This window comes from Rhinopithecus bieti, unplaced genomic scaffold (genome assembly GCF_001698545.2).
Source record: "Rhinopithecus bieti isolate Rb0 unplaced genomic scaffold, ASM169854v2 scaffold_11273, whole genome shotgun sequence".
NCBI classification, from domain to species: domain Eukaryota; kingdom Metazoa; phylum Chordata; class Mammalia; order Primates; family Cercopithecidae; genus Rhinopithecus; species Rhinopithecus bieti.
Genome location: NW_016806694.1, coordinates 684,510 through 697,544, shown reverse-complemented (window position 1 = coordinate 697,544; position 13,035 = coordinate 684,510). Strand labels below are relative to the sequence as shown.

The 13,035-nt window shown below is 42.7% G+C and overlaps 1 pseudogene; it reads right to left on the bottom strand.

The window, feature by feature from the left end:
- Window positions 1-2,711, bottom strand: part of LOC108533100 (WD repeat-containing protein 89-like) — an 8,218-nt pseudogene extending 5,507 nt beyond the window's left edge.
- Between the last annotated feature and the right edge of the window lie 10,324 nt (window positions 2,712-13,035).

The window sequence follows — 13,035 nt, the reverse complement described above, 5'->3', positions numbered from 1 at the left end:
CAGGCTTGAGCCACCGCGCCCGGCCCTTTTTTTTTTTTTCTGAGACGGAGTGTCGCTCTGTTGCCCGGGCTGGAGTGCAGTGGCCGGATCTCAGCTCACTGCAAGCTCCGCCTCCCGGGTTCACGCCATTCTCCTGCCTCAGCCTCCCGAGTAGCTGGGACTACAGGCGCCGCCACCTCGCCCGGCTAGTTTTTTGTATTTTTAGTAGAGACGGGGTTTCACCGTGTTAGCCAGGATGGTCTCGATCTCCTGACCTCGTGATCCGCCCGTCTCGGCCTCCCAAAGTGCTGAGATTACAGGCTTGAGCCACCGCGCCCGGCCCCCAAAAGAAATTCTTAACAAATTTAAGAAGATCGGGCCAGGCGTGGTGACTCACGCCTGTAATCCCAGCACTTTGGGAGGCCAAGGTGGGCGGATCACGAGGTCAGGAGATCGAGACCATCCTGGCTAACACGGTGAAACCCCGTCTCTACTAAAATACAAAAAACTAGCCGGGCGAGGTGGCGGCGCCTGTAGTCCCAGCTACTCGGGAGGCTGAGGCGGGAGAATGGCGGGAACCCGGGAGGCGGAGCTTGCAGTGAGCTGAGATGGCGCCGCTCACTCCAGCCCGGGCCACAGAGCGAGACTGATGGGGTCATACAAAGCATCTTTCTAAACCACAGTGGAATGAAACTAGACACCAATAGTCGTAGGACAAGGAGAAAATCCCCAAATATGTGGAAATTAAACAACACGCTCTGAACAACCAACGGGTCAAAGAAGAAACACAAAGGAAATTACAAAATAATCTTGAGAAAAGTGACAATGAAACACGCGTAACAAGTCATGGAAGCAGGAAAGTGGCACTGAGGAAAAAGTTTACAGCACAGAACACGTGCATTAAGAAATAGCAAAGATCTCAAATCAACAACCTAACTTTACGCTTCAAGAAATTAGAAAACAAAACAAACTAAAACAAACTTAGCAGGGGGAAGAATGCCGTAAGCGGAAAGTGAAGAACAGCCAGCATGTGCGGAGACCACACGGCGAGAGAGGAAGCAAGGGGGCAAAGCGGACGGTGCCGGGCTCTAGTTAACAACCAGCTCCCACAGGAACTCACAGAGCAAGAACTCGTCGCAAAAACGACACCAAGCCGTTCATGAAGGATCTGCCCCCATCACCCAAACACGGTTCACTAGACCCCGCCTCTCAACACTGACACATTGAGGATTAAGTTTCAACATGATGTTTGACGGAAACAAACCAACCATATCCAAACCATAGCAGTGCAGCTGCTATGGAAAACAGTATGGAGATTCCTCAAACAATTAAAAATGGAATTAACACACAATCCTTGAACCTTGAGGATAGTACACTAAGTGAAATAAGCCAGTCACAAAAGAAAATGCTAAATGTTAATTTCATTTATTTTGTTTTATTTTGTGGATTGCTTTTACATTTTTTATTTAATATTGATTTCTAATTATTATATAAAATGTTTACATGGTTCTAAAATCAAATCTAAAACAAAGGAATCGAAATCAACAACAAAGGAAGGTACCTTCCGATTAGTCTAACTTCCATCTGTTGTTTCCAATACCCAGTTCCCTCCCTCATGCTAGAAATAACAATTTATATATATATAATGGTTATTACTATTTTAGAAAGAGAATATTCCACAATAATTAAGACCATAGGCTTTATAGTTATGAATTCCTTCATTTAGCAAGTATTTAGTTCACACCTATTATGTGCCAGACTTGTGTTAGACCCTGGAGATATAGCAATGGTCTATGTCATCATACAACTTCTTTTTTAAAAATTGTGGACAAAAACATATAAATTTTACCATTTTAACCGTTTCTAGGCACACAGTTTAGTAGTGTTCACTGTAAGTACCTTGTGTGCATCAGAGTTCTAGAAATTTTCATCTTGTAAAACTGAAACTCTAGACCCATTGAAGAAAAACCCCTTTCTCCCTATTCCCAGATGATTAAGATCCCACCAATAAAATCTTCCACCATGTGTCATGCGGTATATCTGTTTGTAACCTTTCCTAGACCAACTGGTACAGCTGACTGATGAAATTGAGTTACAGGTTGTAACCAGTGCATCCTCCTCATTATCAACATTAATATCAAATACATTTACCAGGCCATCAGATGAACCTGAGACTACCATGTTGGGATTGCTGGGATGGAAACGTACTTGAGTGACATCATCACTATGTGTCTCTGAATATGCACCAATCGCGTCTTTAGTTGTACGTAAATCCTGAGAATTCATCCTTGCATCCCAAAACACGAACCATACGTCATCATCAACTTTTCTGTACCAGCACAAATAATGTGATCATTACAGTTAATATTAAAATGGATAAAAGTATTGGAAGGGTAATCCTCGAAGAGCTGGACAGGTTTGTCACTGGCTATTCGAGCTTCCCAACATTTTACAGTGCCATCAGTATATCCTGAATATACACGGTCACAGGAATTCACAAATTTCACTCGATTAAGAAGTCCAGGATATCCACTAAATTCTCAGAGTACATTTAATCTTTCTCTATCATATATTCTGATCGATCCATTAGAATATAAAACCGCAACCAAGTTTTATTTTCCTGCTTGCACAGTCTTTGATATGTCTATGCCAAGAAGTTAAGTGGGCTTTTTGGTTCCTGAGGAACGTTTAACAATGTGCAGATTAGCAAACTGTTCCTCAGTCTTTTACATATCAACAGTAGCATCCAAGGGTAGTAAAACTCCAGAAATCCCACTTTTAGGTATTTACTCAAGAGAAATAACAGCTTATGTCCATACAAACACTTGTACGCGTGTTCATCACAACTTTATTTATAACAGCCAAATACCTCAGCAGTTGGCCTCCAGTGAGTACTGGAGAAAATGCAGGCTCCCAGATTTCTTTCTTGATTTCTTGTTCAGATTGTTTACTCTTGGCATATGTAACTCCTACTGATTTTTGTATGTTGATTTTGTATCCTGCAACTTTCCTGGATTTGTTTATCAGTTCTAACAGTCTTTTGGTGGAGTCTTTAGATTTTTCTAAGTGTAAGATCACGTCATCTGTGAAAAATGCTAATTTGACTTAATTCTTTCAAATTTGGATGTCATTTATTTCTTTCCCTTGCCTAATTGCTCTGGTTGGGACTTACAGTATTATGTTGAATAAAAATGGTGAAAGTAGCCAGGTGCAGAGGCTCACACCTGTAATCTCTGCACTCTGGGAGGCCGAGGTAGACAGATTGCTTGAGGCCAGGAATTCAAGACCAGCCTGGGCAACACGGAGAAACCCCGTCTCTACTAAAAATAGAAAAATTAGTCAGACACAGTGGTGCATGCCCGTAATCCCAGCTACTTGTGAGGCTGCGGCATGAGAATCACTTGAACCCAGGAGGTGGAGGTTGCAGTGAGCTGAGATCACACCACTGCACTCCAGCCTGGGTGACAGAGCGAGACTCTGTTTCAAAAAAAGAAAGGGTTGAAAGTAGGTGTTTTTTGAGTTGTTCCATATGTTAGAGGAAGGGTCTTCAATTTTTCCCTATTCAGTACCATATAAGCTATGGAACTGTTATATATAGCCTATATTATTTTGAGGTATGTTCCCTTTATACTGAGTTTGATGATGGGTTTTATCATAAAGGGATGCTGAGTTTTATTGAATGCTTTTTCTGGATGTGTTGAGATGATCATATAGTTTTTGTTCTTGGTTCTATTAATGTGATGTATCACATTTATTGATTTGCATATGTTAAACCATCCTTGCATCTCTGGGATAGATCCCATTTGACCATGTTGAAAAATCACTTTAATGTGTTGTTAAATTCAATTTGCTAGTATTTTGTTGAATATTTTTGCCTCTATGTTTAATCAGTGATACTGACTTACCATTTTCTTTTTTTGTTGTGTCCTTGTCTGGTTTTGGTATCAGGGAAATGCTGGCTTCAGAGAACAAGTTAGGAAGTATTCCCTCTACTTCAATTTTTTTTTAGGGGTTTGAGTAGAATTGGTTCTAGTTCTTTGTAAAACGTTTGGTAGAATTCAACAGTGAAGCCATTATGTCTGGGCTTTTTTTTTTTTTTTTTTTTTTTTTGAGACAGAGTCCCACTCTGTTGCCCAGGCTGGAGTGCAGGGCCGGGATCTCAGCTCCACTGCGAAGCTCCGCCTCCGGGTTCACCACCATTCTCCTGCCTCAGCTTCCCGAGTAACTGGGACTACAGGCGCAGGCGTCGCCACCATGCCTGGCTAGTTTTTTGTATTTTTTAGTAGAGACGGGGTTTCACCGTGTTAGCCAGGATGGTCTTGATCTCCTGACCTCATGATCTGCTCACCTCAGCCTTCCAAAGTGCTGGGATTACAGGGGTGAGCCACTGCACCTGGCCACTTTCTTTCTTTTTTTCACAGAAAACTTTTTATTATGGCTTTAATCTTCTTACTCATTTTTGGTTTGTTGAAGTTTTCTATTTCTTCATGGTTCAGTCTTGATGGGGTGAATGTGGCCAGGAATGTATCCATTTCTTCTATGCTTTCTGATTTGTTGCCATGTAGTTATTCACAATAGTCTGCAATGATTCTTTGTATTTCTGTGGCCTAGTTGTTATGTCTCCTTTTTTGTTTCTAATTTTATCTATTTGGGTCTTCTTTCATTTTTCTCTTAGTCTAGCTGAAGACTTTTATCTTTTCTTTCCAAAAAAAACACAATTTTCATTTTGTTGATTTCTGTGTTTTTTTAAGTCTCAATTTTGTTTATTTTGCTCTGATTTTTATGATTTCTTTCTTTCTACTAATTTTGGGTTTGGTTTGTTCTTGCTTTTCTAATTCTTTGAGGTGTATTTTAGGTTGTTTATTCGAAGTCTTTCTATATTTTTGATATAGCCATTTATTGCTATAAACTTCCCTGTTAGTACTGCTTCTGCCACGTGCCATAGATTGTGGTATGTTGTATTTTCATTTTCATTTGTTTCAAGAAATTTTTAAATTTCCTTTTAAATTCCTTCCTTAACCCATTGATCGTTCAGGAGCACAATGTTTAATTTCCATGTACTTGTGAAGTTTCTGAGGTTCCTCATTGATTTCTACTGTTATTCCATCATGGTCAGAAACACATACTTGATATGATTTCTGCATTTTTGAATTTGTTGAGACTTGTTTTGTGGCCTAAGATACGGTTTATTTTGGAGATTATTCCCATGTGCTGATGAAAAGAATGCAATAATTGGGTGAAATGTTCTGTAAATGTCAGTTAGGCCTAGTAAGTCTTGGGTATAGTTTAAATTTTTTTTTTTTTGACTTTCTCTCTGAATGATCTGTCCATTAATGAGTAGGGTGTTAAAGTCCCCTACTATTACATTTCAGTCTATCTCTCCGTTTAGATCTGTTAATGTTTGCTTTTATAGACTTCAGTGCTCTGGTATTGGGTGCATACATATTTATAATTGTTATATTCTGTTGCTGAATTTACTCTATCATTAAACGGTGACCTTCTTTGTATCTTTTTAGTCTTTGATTTGTAGTCTGAGATAAATATAGCTACATCTGCTCTTTTTTAGTTTCCAGTCCCATGGAATATCTTTTCCTACCCCCTCACCCTCAATCTATGTGTGTCTTTATAGGTGAAGGTGGTTTCTTGTAGGCAGCATATATTTGGGTCTTGTTTCTTTATTGATTCAGCCATTTTATGCCTTTTATCTAAGAGGACTGAGTCCTTTTATATTCAGTGTTATTAATCATAAGTGAGGACTTACTACTGTCATTCTGTTGCTTGTTTTCTGATTGTTTTGTACATCCTTTCTCCTTTTCTTCCTTTCTTACTACCTTCTTTTGTTGTTAACTTACTTTGTCTTGTAGCATGTTTTAATTTGTTTCTTCTTATTTTTAGGAAATCTATATAGGTTTTGGATTATGGCTACCATGAAGTTTATAAAAAGCATCTTATAAGTTATTTTAAAGAGATGACAACTTAGATTACAAAGAAAAAAAATAACTGCACTTTAACTCCATCCCCCCATATTTTAACTTTTAGTTGTCTCAATTTACATATTTTTACATTATCTATTTCTTAACTGGCTGCTATAACTATTATTGTTTTTGATATATTTGTCTTTTGGACTTCGTGCTAGAACTATGAGAGGACTGCACAACACAATTGCAATATTAGGGTATACTGGGTTTGTCTGAGCTGAATACTTAATTTTTTCTGTAGGTTTTATACCTTCAACTCTTTTTCATTTTTTATTTTTTTCTTTTGGCATTTTAGTGTTTTTTTTTTTCAGATTAAAGAACTATCTTTAGCATTTCTTGTAAGATGGGTGTGGTGGTGGTGAACTCTCAGTTTTGTTTGAAAAAGACTATCTCTTCATATTTGAAGGACAACTTTGCTGGGTACAGTATTATTGAATGGCAGGGTTTTTTTTCTTTCATCACTTTGAAAATGTGGTCTCACTCTCTCTTGGCTTGTATGGTTGCCAGTGAGAAGTCTGTTGCTGGACAAATCGTAGCTTCTTTATGTGTGATTTACTTCTGTTCTCTTGCTGGTTTTAGGACTTTTCTTTGTTCTTGACCTTTCAGAGTTTGTCTTACTTGAATCAAATCTGGTGATCTCTTACCTTCTTGTACCTGGTTATTTATATCTTTCTCAAGTTTGGGAAAGTTTTCTATTTTTCTTTTTGAATATGCTTTCTACTCCCCTTACTCTTGTTCAACTCCCTCTTGAACACCAATAATTCTTGTTTTTTTTTTTTGAAGTAATTTTCTATATTTTATAGGTAATCTTTGTTCCTTTTCACTCTTTTTTTTTGTCTTTTCTCCTCATACTATGTATTTTCAAATAGGCTGTCTTCGGCCTCATTGATTCTTTCTTGTGCTTCATCCATTCTGCTGTTGAGAGCCTCTAGTAACTTTTCAGTTCAGTACATGTATTTCTCACTTCTAAGAGTTGTGTGTGATCTTATTAATTATTTCAATCTCTTTGTTAAATTTCTCAATTGCTTTTCTGTGTTATCATGAAGATCATTGAGTTTCCTTAAAACTGCAGTTTTGGGCTGAGCATGATGGCTCACACCTATAATCCCAGTGCTTTGAGAAGCTGAGATAGGAGACCTACTTGAGGCCAGGAGTTTGAGACCAGGCTGGAAAAAAATAGTGAGACTACATTTTTACATAAAGATAATTAAAAAAGAAATTAGCCAGGTATGGTGGCATACGCCTGTAGTCCTAGCTACTTGAGAGGATTGCTTGAGTCCAAGAGTTTGAGGTTGCAGTGAACTAAGATCATGACACTGCATCCCAGCCTGGGCTCTGTCTCTAAAAACAAACAAAAAACTCCTGCAGTTTTGGATTCTTGGTCGAGAGCTCACATATTGCCATCTTATTAGGGTCAGTCACTGGTTCCTTGCTTTTTCTATTTGAGGAGGTCATGGTTCCCTGTTCACAGTTGTTTCTTGTGGATGTAGTCTACATCTTTGCATTGAGGGATTATTTAAGTAAGTCTTCTTTGTCTGGCTTGTATTGGGTTTGTGTCTGTAGAGCTTCTTTACCACTAGGCTGTCTGGTTCCTTTACAGTTGTGGGTGGTGCCTAAATCCAGGTCCACCCAGCTGTAATGAATGACATGAATGCTCCCCTTCTTGAATGGGGGAGGCCCCAAAGAGGATGTTCCACCAGTATGGGAAGGCTGGCAAGGGGTTTGTGCCCAGGAGACCTGTGACATGAATCTTTTACATGTGGTGCTGCTGAACAGCCTCTCTGATTTGGTGTCTTCTTTAGCCAAGTTACAGAGCAGAGTTTCCAGGACTGGGGATGGTTGTCCTGCCTGCCTATTTTGTCTCTCCCTGTCCTCAAGGATATTTCTCCCTTCAGGCACTCATAATGCTTTCCATGGGCTAAGGCAGGGTCAGATGTGCCAGAGAATCCAAGACAGTGGGGAGCTGGTTGTCCACCTCGATCTCACTTTTTCCAGTGTAGAAACTATGAGTTGAGAGGAAGTTTTTCCATGTGCTTGGTGATAGGCAGAATGGGGGGAGGGGCATCACAAATGTGAAAGTCCAGTTCTCTTTCTGTCTGCTCAGAGTTTCTTTATCTGTGGCTGTGGGAACTGTCTCATCTTCATTTTTGAGTTCTGAGATATTGCTTGGGAGAATCTCAGTGCCGTATAGATACATTTTTCAGTTTTCTGGGGCAGGAGGTTGAGGGGAGTGAAGCCAGCTTGCTTCTACACTGCCATTTTGAAACAGGAAGTTCTTGCCTTCAAGTCTGAAGACAGTTTTACTGGTTGTAGTATTCCTGGTTGGTAGTTTTTTTTTGTCTTTTAGCACTCTAAACAGATCATTCTACTACCTTCTGGCCTGTAATGTTTCTGCTTAGAAATTACTGATAGTCTCAAGGAAGCTCCCTTGTATATGACAAGTCACTTTTTCTTGATACCTTCAAAATTTTCTTTGTTTTTGACTTCTATATATTATAACCAAACTGTGGACCTGTTTATGTTCATCCAAATTGGAGTCCTGTGAACTTCTTGAATTTGAATATCTGTTTCCTTCCTCAGATTTGGAAAGGTTTCAGCCATTGTTTTTCCAAATAAGCTCTCTGCCCCTTTCTCTCTCTTATCTCTGTCTGGGACTTTCATATGACATGTATTGGTTGGCTTGATGGTGGTGTATAATTCCCTTAGGCTTTCTTTACTTTTCATCATTCTTTTTCCTTTCATTTCTCTACTTTAATAATTTCAAAAAACCTGTCTTCAAGTTTGCTTATTCTTTTGTTGTTTATTTGCTTGATCAAGTCTGCTGTTGAATCTCTGTAGTAAGCTTTCCTTTTTCTTTCTTTCTTTTTTTTTTTTTTTTTTTGTGTATGTGTGTCTGGCTCTATCCCTCAGGATGGACTGCAATGGCGTGATCTCAGCTCACTGCAACCTCCACCTCCTGGGCTCAAACAATCCTCCCACCTCAGCTTCCCAAGTACCTGGGACTACAGGCACATGTCACCATGCCTGGCTAATTTTTATGTTTTTGGTAGAGGTGGGGCTTCACCATGTCGTCCAGGCTGGTCTTGAACTCCTGGCCTCAAGTTATCTGCCTGCTTTGGACTCCCAAAATGCTGGGATTATATGTCTGAACCACTGCACCTGGCCCCTGTAGTGAATTTTTCAATGCACTTATTGGATTCATCAGCTCTAGAATTTATGCTTCATTCTCTCTCTCTCTTTTTTTTTTTTTTTGCAGTTTTTATCTCTTTGTTGATAACCTCATTTTGTTCATGCATTGTTTTCCTGATTTAATTTAGTTGTTAATCTGTGTTCTCTTGTAGTATATTGAGTTTCTTTAAGAGAAATATTTGAAATTATTTTTGAGGTAATTCGTAGACCTCTATTCATTTAGAGTCCGTTTCTGGAGATTTATTTTTTTCCTTTGATTCACCCATGTTTTCTTGCTTCTCCATGGGTCTTATTATTTCATGCTGTGATTTGTGCATTTGGAAAACAAGCCACCTATTGCAGTCTTTTAGGTCTGGCTTCATAAAGGGAAAACTTTCACCAGTCATCTGGGTTGGAGATTCCAGAGGCCTCTCAAACCTTTGGGATGTGTCCTCTCTGGGCGTGTGCATGTCATTTCCCAGGTAGAGCGGTTTTCCGGTTTCTTTCTCAGGAGCTTGTAATCTCTTGCTCCCTCTGGTGTCTGCCTGAAGTATTGCAGGCTATTTGGGGCTGCCAGAAGCCACTGAGCTCTTTTGTTCCTGTGGCTCCCGGGATGTCCAAAGTGTATCAGCTCCAGCCGTGGGTCCAGTTCAAGTGAGACAAAAACCACTGCTTCAGGCGGCCCCTCCCTGAAAAGTCGGAATGTTGGACACATGTTCCAGTCTTTTCTTTCCCTTGAGGGAGAAGCTGTGAACTGGGTGCTTTCTGCTGATTGTGCTGCTTTGAGGAATGGCTTTTGGGGTTGAAATAAAATGGCTTTTCGTACCTTTTTCAAAGTGGCTGTTCTGGCTTTGAGTTTGCCTAGGGTGCTGCAACTTCTTAAATGGTTTCTGGAGTTCTCATACAGACTTTTTGGACCATATATTGTGAAGTTAGCGTCTTGGGAGGAATGATACTTGAGGCATCTTATTCCACGGTGTTGGTGATGCCACTTTCCTGTGGTGACTTTTTATGTCAGCAATAGAAAACAAATACGAGCGTCACAGGGAAGCAGTGAATAAAATTCACATGGTGAGGAGCTAGAGGACCACGACTTCTGAGGAGTCAGGTCCTTTGCAGGCCTGAGCCTCATCCCCTTCCTTCACTGTGGACAGAGAAATCGGCCAATTGCCAAACATACACTGAGTGTCTCTCTTGCATCAAGTACTGACCGATGTGCTAAGGGTCCCAGTCTGTGCATTCTGGCGGTGGCACTCTTGTTGGGGATGCAAAGGGTCCCCAGTAGTTGCAGTCACTGGGTGAGAGGTGTCCCGATGTGGGGATGAAGGAGGGGCCTGTGGCCTGATGCAGGCTGGTGAGGCACTATGGGAGGGCGGGGCTGGAACCAGCTGCCGGGGGACTCCAAAAGTGCAGTAGTGGGAGGAATATTCCATGGTGAGATGCGGGAATAGGAAGTGATGTGTGTGTGTGGCGAGGGTGGTAAAATATACACCTCATACATTTACCATTCTAACCATTTTTAGGTGTCTGGTTCAGTGGTGTGAAGTGAGGTGTGTTTTTGAGTAGGAAGTGATTTATTTTGGCAAGGGTAATCCAGGGTTGGCTCTCTCAATGGCTAAAGGATTAAAATCCTTTCAGAGAAAAAAATAAAAGGGCTGCTTACCGGGTAATAAATCCTTAAACAAGTGTGCATTGCTTATAGTATTGGCTAAGGAGGTGATCATTTGACTTGAATAATCTTGCAAAGTGAGATGAGCAAGTATTATTATCCCCACTTCCCAGGTAAGGAAGCTGAGGGTCTGATTAAGTGACCGGCTCCAATTGCACAGGATGTGGGGGCGTATCCAGGACTAGAGCCCAGGTCTCCACATCTTTCCTCTAGGCCTCTTTTCTCTCCCCCTCGGTGGCTGGCTTGCCCCCTAAACCGACTCTTTCTCGGTCTATGTACAAAATTACCTCCCGAGAATGCAGGGTTCCAGAGTTGGTTAGCGGCAGGTAACAGCAGTGATTGGACTCCAAGCTACTCAAGCCACACATTCTGTCCTCAGGGTATCACCACTCCATTCTAGCCATCAATGAGGACAGAGCTTAGCATGTCAAGGTGAGGGGTTTGAATTTCGTGTTTCTGCGCATTCCATTTGTTGGGAAGCAGTGTCCCTTCAGTCTTGTGATTCGTAGTGAGACCCTCGGCGTGGTGCTGGTTGCCAGAGGAGTCAGCGTGGCACCATTGGCGCATGGTGCCTGGGGAATCATGGAGAGAGTGAGCTGCCTGCTGGCTCAGATACACTGAGCCATAAAAAGTCTCGAGACTTGGGTGTCCAGGGATGCGTGGCTATTCTGTAAGTGCTGAGATGACCTCGAAGCCTTGTGGGCATGGGCTCCTTGGGACCCCTTTGTGGAACCATGCAGCGGTACGGGAAGTCAGCCTGGCCTTGGAGCCGACTCTCAGCTCTGGGCAGCCTCCCCACGGCAGTGTACTCATATCTGTGTGTCCAGTCATAGTGAGAACCCTGGCTTTGAAGGAGGTGCAGAGTCCACATGGCCCAGCTCTCTCCCTAAGGAAAGAATCCTCTCCCTGCTTCCCACAGGGGTCTTGGCCTTTGGCCATATAGTCCCAGAAGTGAGAGACCCACTTTTGGAAGGCAAGAATTTTGATGTTGGGTAATAGCTATTATCTATCATCACCATCCTCTTCTCCACCTCCACCTCTTCCTCCTATCCCCCCAGGCAGCCAGCACCATCCTGTGCCTTGCAGCACTGAAGACTCTGCCTAGATCACACATCCCAGGAGGTGGAGACAGTGGGGAGGGCTGAGGGTGGGGCCTGGGTCCCCCACCTGTCGGGCTTTGTGCCCTGGCATCACTGCTATTTAAGCAGCTTTCTCTCGCACACAGACCCCGGGTACCTGCCTGGAGCTGAGGTCATCAGTTCCAGCTTGGTCCTCACAGCCACCAGGAATTGCAGGTGTTAAGAGAAGGCAGGTAGGAGTGGCCCAGAGAGAGTTAGGATTTCGTCCCAGCTTTGCCAGTAACTGGTTGTGGGATCTCAGGCACGTCACGCGACTTCTTAATAACTTCTCTTTTTCTGTTGCAAAATGAGAGACTTAGACCAGATTTGATTTGTTTGTTTTTTAGCACGGTTGTGTGCATTTCCATAGGTTGTGCTCTTTGCTGGATGCCAAAATGAGAAGACAGTCCAGGCAGGGGCCTGAGCCACACACCATGGTTATAAGTGGGACGGGGTGAAAGCACAGCCACGGAGGCCATGGGGTCAGGAAGCCCCTTTCACAGCAGCAGCCTGGTGAGGGAGTTGGGAGCATCTGTGCCAAGGAAGGGGCACACCGGGTGGGAGGTGGGCACTACAAGCCCTGAGGCCTGGAAGTGTGTGAAACCCCATGCTTGTGAGAATGGAAGCGTCAGAGTCCAGGAGGAGAGAGGAAAGACTGGGAGGCCACGTCAAGCTGGCTCTGCTGCCCAGACTGGAGTGCAGCAGTGCGATCACAGCTCACTGCAGCCTTGAGCTCCTGGGCCCAAGCGATCCTCCTGCCTCAGCCTCCCGAGTATGAGAAAGGGTTTTTCTGAGGCAAATGGCTGATCCGATTCGCCCCATGGGGAAGCTGGCACTCTGGGAGTCCCGGCACAAATGGCAGACAGAGGGTCTGCCGGAGAGGAGCCCAGTTCAAAGGAACAGAAAATTGGGTCGCCCAGATGTGTCTGGTGGGGAACACCAAAGGGAAAGGGGCCGTCTCAGGGTGTAGCCCGTATGTAACGGCAGAGAACGCCAGGAAGGGTTCCTCCAGCCGTACATCTTTGAAGACATTTGCTGAGCCCTCCACACGCCTCTCCTCCCAGGTCTGAACATTCCCAGTGTCCCCGCTGTTTCCCACAGCATGTGGGCCCTCAACCTGCTC